The sequence below is a fragment of the Hevea brasiliensis genome, unplaced genomic scaffold (assembly GCF_030052815.1).
Source record: "Hevea brasiliensis isolate MT/VB/25A 57/8 unplaced genomic scaffold, ASM3005281v1 Scaf13, whole genome shotgun sequence".
NCBI lineage: Eukaryota > Viridiplantae > Streptophyta > Magnoliopsida > Malpighiales > Euphorbiaceae > Hevea > Hevea brasiliensis.
The window spans coordinates 35,412-44,522 of record NW_026614619.1 but is presented as its reverse complement, the minus strand read 5'-3'; positions in this window follow the sequence as shown (position 1 = coordinate 44,522).

The window sequence follows — 9,111 nt, the reverse complement described above, 5'->3', positions numbered from 1 at the left end:
GCATCTTATGCAACTATTTAAAATTTCTTAAAATAATTGCCCCAATGGAGGGCCTATGTTATAATTACTTTAATTATAGCATTTCCAACTTAATCATTTGTTTGGAAGATTTTATGGTCATTCTATTTACTATTAAGGTCTCACTTTGCATATTATCCATTTAGCATGCATATATTATATAATTGCATACATTCCCATACATCTCATGCATTCATGGATAAGCAGTAAATATGGTATGATCATGGACTTTCTAAGGGATTCAATTCTGAGCCACCAAGAATTGAATCAGGGCATTCCTAGGTGCATTTCATTCATTCATTTTACAAGAGTTGCTGAAGGAGTAAATAATCAACACTTGATCTTGAATTCCTCCCACTGATCCCACCAATGCTCTTGACCTCCTTGAACTTCTTGCAATCCAATATTACATAGTAATCCTTGGCATACCAAGGCGAATTTACAAGAACTTAAATAAATGAAATTACAACCCAAAAATTATTACAAACTTAATAATACATGCCCAAAATAAATTAAAATAAATTAATTAATTTACAATCCCAAAGAAACATAAAAGAAATAAATCCAATCACATTGGTCTTTTATAGTCCATGATCATCCATCATGCATATCACTATTTAACAATTAAATAAAACATACATACTTAAATTAAATTGAATATCTCATATTCAACTTAAAAATCCAGATTTGAATATGATTCAAATAAATTTAAAAATTCAGATTTGAATCTCATTCAAACAAATTTAAAAATTTAGATTTGAATCACATTCAAACAACTTCAAAAATTCAGATTTGAATCACATTCAAACATTTTTTAAAAAATCAGATTTGAATCACATTCAAACATTTTTAAAAAAATCAGATCTGAATTTTATTCAATCAATTTAAAAAATCAGATTTAAATATGATTCAAACAACTTTAAAAATTCAGATTTGAATCACATTCAAACAACTTTTAAAATTCAGATTTGAATCACATTCAAACAATTTTTAAAATTCTGATTTGAATCATAATTTAATTGTGTGATAAAAACTACTAATTAAACACTTTAATTAGTCAAAGAATAGGCCTTAGTTCATACAACAATTGCAGAATTAAAAGCCAAACCTTAAGCCACCCATGGAAGCCAAACCATGCGCACCATTGATGGTGTTTTTTTTAAGTATGCCGCCAACTTGCTTTGCAACCAGCAATGAACTTTTGATCTCATGATCAAACAAACAATTAAATCATATAATAAAAAATCTAAATGGCAAATATAGGGGCTCTGATACCAATTGAAGGAACGGAAGCGTGAAAAACACAAGTTTATACCATTGAATTCAAAAATTTTCACCTAGGGTCACATGCATCATGCAAGATTTATTTTTATCTATTTGATTTCAATGATAAACAACATATTAAAACTCTTTTAATATGTTTTTTTTTTTATCTGTATTTGTCATTTAAGATTTTAAAATTAATCAGATTAATTTTAGAACCCTAGATTAAATCAAGAACGATTACACTAACCTCTTGATGCAATCGCAGTCTGCGCCTTTGAGATTCGTCTTCAGGACACCAGATGTTGTCCCTCTAGCTTGTCCACATCAAGACCACCTATGGCAGCCCTTGAACAGCTTCTAAAGCCTTTTCTATTAATTAGAAATTCAAGTTCTGCCTTTTAAGAGATTAGAGATGTAAACAGGACACTAGAAACAATTCCTAGTGTTCTTAATTCAAGAGATTGATGGCTAATCTCTTTGAATTGATAAGAGATGAAGAAGAAGAGATAAAAACCCTTAAAGTGGCGTGACAAAGGAGTGTGGCTGCTGGTTGTGTTTTATTTTTCTCATAACAACACTTATATAGCTAGGTTAACACATTAAACCCTTGCCACATGTCACCCTTTGATTAGCTCTAGGTTTAACTGACCCAATCACATTGTGCCAAGTGTCAAACCTATATTTAATCTTGATTTTAATCATCTTACATGATTACAAAAACATTTGGCAAGCTTATGTGTTATGCCATGTGTCACCATCTCATGGTGCCACGTGTCACACTGCAAAATGATCAAAATGCCCCTGTGTCTTAATTTTGAGTTCTTAACCCAAAATAATTATTTTCTTCTTCTAATTAATTTATATCAAATATAAATTAATTAATTAATCTCTATTAATTAATTTCTCATTAATTAAATTCATATTTAAACACTTTAAATATAAATTTAACTTATATTATACATCCAATAATCTAGATTTGGTTTCAAGTCATGCTAGGGACTTTGCAATTTAATTGCAAACCAAACCTATTTAATTAATCAATTAAACTTTTTAATTAATTAATTAAATCATATTTAAATAGGTGATAACTTGTGTATGTGTGTGACTTACTAGGCTCATCACTAATTGGCAATGAGACATGATATCAACTCTTAATATCATCAGAACTCTTTCTTACCATAAATGATTTCTCTAAATCATTTTATGAACCTCATAGACCATGGTTAACACCTAGCATAGCATGCCATAGCCACCCAATTAGTAATAAGGTTTACCTTAAATGAACCTATAATCATATGTTACCATGCACTAGAATCTCTCTCAGTAACAAAATCCCAACTCAAGTGGAGTCATGGCTTATGTCAAACTCCATTTGCTATGAATATTATGTTCTCTTTTAATTCCAGTTCTTGATTAAAAGATTTTCTCATCGAAACTCTTTTACGAATAAATCTATCTGTCTGCCAGAACTTGAAACATCAAGAACAATTAAATGAACATAATTTTATCTCTATTTACTTAGAGGAACAGATTCCATCTTGATCAACACCTACCTCCATATATAACTAGTAGGAGCCAACACATGCCCATATACCCATACACAGTACAAGTATGAAAGCAGTATCAAACTCAAACTACCTCTATACAAGATAATCGTGCTATCTCAGTCTAAAGATTATATGCATCGATATGATTTATGACAAAACATTGACAAGAATAAACTCCATGTGCTTGTCATAAGTGTCACTGGTTTGGCCTACTTATCATTTATAAGTGCCTATCATGTTTGTTATATGGCATGAGACTCACCATTCCATCTTATTTATATCTCATATAAATAACTTGGGAACAAACATGAATACAATCTTTCTGGATAAGTCATGTCCTTATTATGAAGTATCCTCGATTGTGAACCTATTTATGATACTTCGTGCTAGAAATATTGTCACTCATATTCTTAACAACTTAAGAATAATATTTCTAACAAAATATCAATGGACCTTTTCTATTACACATAAATATATTATGTAAACGGAAAAGTGGACATGCCTTTTATTAATAAAAATATGTACAAGATACATACTAAATGATATGCTCTAGGGCATACTACTAACATCAATTTGCTAGAATTTAGAAATTGTATATTTATGTATGTTCTTGTATTTTCTTGGGTTCCAATTGATATTTGATCTATTTTTTTGTGATTTTTTAATTCAAGAAGTATTGTGAGGTGTTTGGAATATGTTAAAAGATGTGGACCCTTAGATAGTTGTAACTAATGAGGAATCTTAACCCTTTAGGAGACTAGAGTTAAAATCTAATGTAAATTGTTATTAATATTTTCTCATTTTCTTTATTTCTTTTATTTTCTTTAGTTTCTTTATTTTTTATTACAAACAAAATTGGTAAGTAGCCCTAAGGTAAGTACCAAAGAGGGCATTTGCGTGGAGCTTACATGGAGCTAAACGGGAGTAAGCCAGGGATATCATTGCCATACTAGAAGAGAAGACCCTTTTTTAAGGGTAGCTTGCCCCAATGGCAACTGCAATTACTAACAAGTAAGTAATCCTAAATTCCTAGAATAACCATTGGCATGAAATTATAGTAATAATAGGATTTTTATCTGGTAAATTAAAATTAACTTTGTTTTTAATTTAATTGATGTTTGCATGTAATTATAAAATAAATACAGGCGCAAGGGGTGCCTAACAACTTCTCCTTATGTACCCACTATCCCGAACCTAGACATTGGGCTTTAGCAATGACGGTTATGGAAACTCTACATGGAGTAAGTTGCCATCCATGACCTCGGAAGAAACACTGAATATGTTCCGGTTATTACCCAGGTGGCGACTCCTGTCTATCTATGCCTTCGTGGCATAAATCCTTAGTACCATGACAGTGTTATGGGAAGACGGTACTTACCAGTGGTTTGATTCTATTAGGATTGTATGAAGTGCATGTCTAAGAAATGTTGTTTAAGGAGGTGGTACTTAAGTTAAACCATTGTGACTTCACCATTTTTCCTGGGCATTACCTTGTGCATTTTATATAATTCCAGTGGATGATATTTCACCTCATGCCCCCCCCTCTCCCTATAGTTTGCAACTCCACTGGGGACTAAATGGATAGTTACTCCAACATGTTTCTATAATTAGTCTAATATTATTCCTGTGTTAAAATTTTTACATTGCATTACACTATTACACGGATCACCCTTACCCTTTTTAGCCTCATTAGAACTAGCCAAAGAGACCATAGTTCTACTCGAGCTATGATGAATTGGTGAATGCTAGCATCCCATGCCCGTACCTTCAAGTATATAAAAGAGCCATAGCTCCTGCCATTGTACTTAATGGGCAAGCTCTCGCATGGGTGACCCTTTTCCTACCCGATGAAGCCCATGAGCCATAGATTTCAGCCCTAGGTACCCCGTAGATTTTTATTGTACTAGATTTATAACCTTACTATTTAAACCATAAGTTCTAATGGTAATTGAGATGAACCTAGGCCTATGCATAAACCCAATGTATGTATAGGCCTAAGTCCATTTCAAAACCCGTGTTAAGTAAGAGGATGCTTACTTATGGTTACACTTTAAGGATATAAATCCTTTGTTTGTAAGGGAAGGATCATCCTGGACCACCCCTTGTTGGTGTGTCCAGTATACCGTAGCCTAGGATAGAATTTTTTCTTACCTTGCGCATGAGAGTTGAAGGTATAAGGGGGCGAAGATTCAGTTCTGGAGATTTTTTTTCTGGTTTTGATTTAGTATTTGGTCTGATCTTAGTTCAGTTTATATGGTCTGGTTTTGGTTCAGTTTTGATTCTATTGGTATGGTTCGATTTTGGTTTTGTAAAAGTAAAGCAAAAAAAAAAAAAAAGGAAAAAATGGTCCATTCATGCATTGCATTCATGTATATAGCATACTTAGGTTAACCCTTAAATCCTATTTTTTTGAGCAAACATAGCCTCAAAACACACCAAAGAGACTTCTAATTAGGTCACTTAGGTTAGAGAAGGGAAGAGACTAGTAAGAATTTCACCTGTACTACTTAAGATGGAAGAAACTATGGCCGTGCTTGATGAAATATTGAATGCCAAGATGTTTGAGCTAGAAGAAAAAATTGTGGTCAACTAGTGGCATTAAAGTTATTGAGGTTCAAATTATGTCTCACACCCCAAGGAGATTTTTCCAATTCAGCCAACCCTTATCCGAAGTTTTGGAGCGTCTCAAAGCTCAAGGCCTCCTACAGCTCTTAACACCCAGACCATTACTAAATCCACTCCCACCTAGCTATGATATCAATTAATGTTGTCAGTCCTACCATGCCCACAATTATGACACCGACTGATGCTTTCAACTTAAGCATGATATCTAAGACCTAATTGATGCCAAAAGGATAATTGACCCAAAAAATCAACCAAAAAGCCCCATGCCTAATCAAAATTTCCACCTACACTAGGTCTTTACATGATCTCCATCACCCCAAATAACCCTAACAGAATTATTGATTTTATTCAATCCATTTAAAAGCCTAATGAACCTACCCAACGAACCTATCCAACCCATCCAAAAGCCCAATGAACCTCAGTCTATAATGGTTGTTGACATTTGTGATAATTCTAGCTATGATGAGGGTCCTTTGGATGTCTGGACTGATTCTGATGAGGAGATAGTTGCATTACAACTAGATGGTTCAGTTCCACTAGTGTCTGATTTTCAAGTTGTTAGGATCTATGAAAACTAGATGGATCTAAAAGTGGCTACTATGAAGAAAGGGATGAAGTTTTTTCTTAGCATAGGCCTAGGAGAAAGTATAGATGGTCTGGTGACTTTTCTTGAGATGAAGGGGTAGATCACGAGTTATGGTTTGGGCTATGAGCCAACAGAAGAGGAAGAAGAGCCAAAGCCCCCTAAGTTCTTGGAAGAGGGGGTAATTACTTTGACATATGATTAAGAGTTACCACATGTGAAAGAAATAGAGCAGAAAATCAGCACCATTGATCTAAAGACTGCATGGAAGCCAAAAACCTAAAGTTACACTCCTAAGTTTGAGTTTGTCTTTTGTAATACTCACAGTAGTGATACTGATGTTTCCATTTTTGGTATACTTGATGTTGATTTTAAGGCAAAGATTAATAACATGACCAGTCCTTCTGCTTACTTGTTTGATGTTTATTCTAATGAGCATATGCATGGCATTCATAATCATTTAGAATCAATTTCTATTAATGCATCAAAATCGATATCTATTAATTTGGGTACACCAAATAATCCTAAAGACATTAAGTTAGTTGAAGATTTAATCCAAGAAGAAAGAGAAAAATTTATAGCCTTATTAACAAAGTACTAAGAAGCACATGCCTCCAGCTTAAAATCATATGGCTGATTGCTAAGACACGCTGGTGTCCTCATAGGAAAAGAGTGATCAAAATTTGACTGAGCTAGTTATCCTAATGAAGAGTAAAATTTCATGCTATGAAGGATTAGTAGTAGCACATGTGGACCTAGAGGAAGAAGGAAAATGGTATGAAGACATAAGGAGGTCTCTGGAAGTGAGAGAATGCTTGCAATAAGCCTACAAAAGAGATAGAGCAACAATTCATAGATTAGCCACTCAACTTACTTTAGCTGGGGGGCAATCCTACAAACTCTTATGTGTGATAGAAAAATAGGCTGAGCAAATAATGAAAGAAGTACATGCAAGAATGTATGGTTCCCATATTAATTGAAAGGTTCTAGTTGGGAAAAAAATGTTCGAAACATAAAAGGATTGACCTGAAAAGCTCCTTTATGTTCTTTAAGGTTATCGTAGTACTACAAGGACATTCATGAGGGCAACCCCATTCTCTTTAGTGTATGGGACAAAAGCAATGCTATCCATTAAGCAAGAGGTCAGATCCTTAAGAGTGATGCTAGAAGCTAAGATCCTAAAAAATGAGTGGGCTTAAAAGAGATATGAAGAACTAGCTTTGATTGATGAAAAGAGAATATGAGTCTTGTATCATATGTAGGCTTATCAGAGGAAGTTAGCTAAGGCCTTTAATAAAATGGTGAAGCCAAGAAAGATCAAAGAGGGAGACATGGTTTTAAACATGCTCAGCCCATCCCTTTTGATTTAAGAGGAAAGTTTAACCCAAGCTAGAATGGTCCATACATAGGTAAAAAGATCTTGCAACAGTAAGAATATCAGACCTGAATGGGAATGAATTTCAAGAACCAGTTAATTTAGATAGGCTCAAATGGTACTTTGTGTGAGATAGGCCTGCTAGGCTGAAAACCTACAAAAGGCGGCCTAGGCAAAAGTAAGGGTTAAAAGAAAAAAAAAAGAAGAAAAAAAAAATGCTAGATTGAAAATCTGCAAAAGGTGATCTAGGCAAAAGGAGAGATGAGAGAAGATCTAGATGGAAAACCTGAAAAGGCCATTTAGCAGGTTATAAATCTTATTTCTAACTTTGGAAGGTTGAAAATTTAGCAAAACTAAATGTAAGAGGAAGTAATGGTGTACCTGAATAAATAAAGAAGCTTTTATTGCAATAGGTTTTATTTTATTATGATTGTGAATGTTTGTGTCTTGAGGGATATATCAAAAGATTAAGTAATTGAGCTATATTGTTTTGATTTAACCTATTGTCTTATGAGCATGACAGAATAGGTGCTTGATATGAATGCCCTAATGATTGTCTAATTTCAAAAAAAAAAAAGAGAAAAAGAACAAGAAAAAGAAAAGAAAAAAAGAGAGCTCACTAAGTGGAAAACCCGTAAGAGCCGCTTAGGCAAAAGTTAGAGCAAGCCCGCTGAGATGAAAACCCAAGAAGACATTTCAGGCAAAAGTTAAGACACAAAGAATAGAGTTCATGGAAGAGAAATGAGTCGAGGCAGAATAAGATTTTGAATTAGCTTTAGAATAATGAAGCATGGGGGAAGAGAGGAAAAAGAAAAATCAGAGGAAAATTGTATTGTGACCTTAAGGAAGTCTTTTTTGGTAAACAATTCTTCTAAAAAATTTTGAGGTTATAAGAAAATTTTTACAAAAAGAGGTCCCCCAGAGGACTAAGTGTTTTTTTTTTTTTTTAATCTCTAGTAAAATCAGCATGCCCCTGATAGGAAGTAGCATATAAGAAGCACAAAAATCACAAAAAGAGTTTTGAGACCTAGTCATCTCAATTTTTTTAAATCATGAAATAGATTTTTTTTTTTTGATAAGTCCTAAGACGTTGTTTAGGGCATATGGCATAGATGTGTAAAGCGTAGAAGAACACGCATCAACATGTCACCTGTAGGTGTGTAAGGCATAGAAGAACATGTATCACCATAGTTTCAAATGTCGAACTACGAGGGGATCTAATTCTTCCTCAGGATAGCGAGGGGATACGTAGGTAGTGTAGGACCACGGTCCTAAATATAAACCCACAACATTTCATGACAGATATTTTTTGGTAAGTCCTTAGATGTTGTTTAGGGCATATGGCATAGTTGTGTAAGGCGTAGAAGAACATGCATTAACATGTCACCTGTAGGTGTGTAAGGCGTAGAAGAACATGCATCACCACAGTTTCAAGTGTCGAACTACAAGTGGGTCTGATTCTTCCTCAGGATAGTGAGGGGATACGTAGGTAGTTTAGGACTGCGGTCCTAAATACGAATCCACAACATTTCAAATCACACAGTTGCCATTGTCCTTAGACCGTAGCTAGTCTCATGACACAGAGTGTATCGACAGAGCAAGATGCACTCGATTTTCACATGACACAGTTATCACAGTTATGAGACCACAGCTAGTCTCATAATATAGAGTATGTCGACCAAGCAAGATGTACTCAA